This window comes from Vigna radiata, unplaced genomic scaffold (genome assembly GCF_000741045.1).
Source record: "Vigna radiata var. radiata cultivar VC1973A unplaced genomic scaffold, Vradiata_ver6 scaffold_187, whole genome shotgun sequence".
NCBI classification, from domain to species: domain Eukaryota; kingdom Viridiplantae; phylum Streptophyta; class Magnoliopsida; order Fabales; family Fabaceae; genus Vigna; species Vigna radiata.
Genome location: NW_014541998.1, coordinates 162,676 through 164,368, shown reverse-complemented (window position 1 = coordinate 164,368; position 1,693 = coordinate 162,676).

Below are 1,693 nucleotides of genomic sequence, written 5' to 3'. Positions count from 1 at the left end.
TTTGTCAACAAATATTTTCCACGGTCTAAGGTTACTCAGGGAAAACTGGAGATCTCATCATTTAAGCAAGGCATGGAAGATGATGAGTCGATATTTTATTGACTTCCCTTAATTTATTGTGCTAGAATTAATCAGAGAATTGTGCTTAATTGTCCGATATTTTCCCGTTTTTCCTAATTATGCTTAATTTGACCGGAAATTCTAATTTTAATTAATTTGAATATTCTGAGCTAATTATTTACATTTTTAATTACAGTGAAAATTTTGATGATATCTTTTGGAGCATTGGGATGGAGACAAATTAATTCAAGACTCTCTAATTAGACATTTTAAAATTTATTATATTGTAATTTAGTTTTTTAAAACTTTTTAGGCAAACTCTTTGCATCTTGGGCCAATTTTGGAAAAATGTTGTTGGGCTCAATTTTAGTAGATACTTGACACATGGCACCTAGGGTTGGGTGGACCCCACCCTAAATTTTAAGACACCTCACGGTCTTGGAGAATGTCCAGTCGCCACATGCATGAATTTTATTTTTGGCTTGGAACGTTTGTAGAAGGGCCCGCCACTTGCATTTTCAGATTTTGCTTAGCACACTTGGAAGGCTGGAACGGGTTCTGGAAGTTTAGTTTTGTTGCTCAAGGGTTTTTGGCATGGTGATGGGTGTCACAGCCCACACAAATTTAATTTGCAATTAGGAATGCAGTATATCTAGGGAATGACCCCTAGGTCGTCTCTCAAGGACCAATTTTGCGGTTCAAGAATCAAGTCAAACACGAAGTGGGGGGGTTGAAAGGTTTTTGCAGAAATTAAAGAACTCAATAAAGACACAGAAGCAAACAAACTAATTTAAGCTAGCATGGTAATTAAACTAACACTATTAAAAACCTTAGACAACATTCAAACCAAATAAAATAAAATACTAGACACCAACACTATTACACACAACTATCTAACAAAGTTAAATTAATTTAAATGCAAAACCAAATTAAAGAAATTAAAAAAACAACTCAACCTACAATTAAAACTAATTTAAAGCTAAAGAACTAAACAACATATATATTTTTTTTACCAATTCAAATGACACATGCACCTAAACGCATGTTAGACTAAGCATGGAAGAAAAGAAAAGAAAATAACACAGCAACAATAATAAAACTTTCATGGCAATGGCGTGAGTTAATTTAATGCAGCGATTATAAAATGGTAAGTGCAATATAAAATGCTTGAACTGTGAGTGATGTAGATGACTGAGCTGCTTCAACCCCAATGCGTGTGCACATCCAACGGGAATGAAAAATGCAATGCAAATATTGCTGGAATAAAATAAAAAAAAGGTGAGAATTAAAACAATGTTGTAGCTGCTGCCCAATTAATCACCGTCAATGCTACCAATATGTGCTGCAGCTGCTGCCATCTTTTTCTTTTAAAAAAAAACAAAAGCATTGATTACAATTCTTTCCTCCCATCACCATGCAGACAGTGGCAGGTAGCCCTCATTTCTCAAAAATCAAATTGCTTAAGTCAAACTTAAAGCATTTAATGTGCACAAATCAAGCTGTCGTAACTCTTCCATCAAATCAACTCTTCACTCCTTAAAATGGATTGAAACCACAAGCATCCAATCACCACCTAATCTCCTCTTAAATATTTTGGACAACATTCTCTAAGACATCACATGTGCTACTTAAA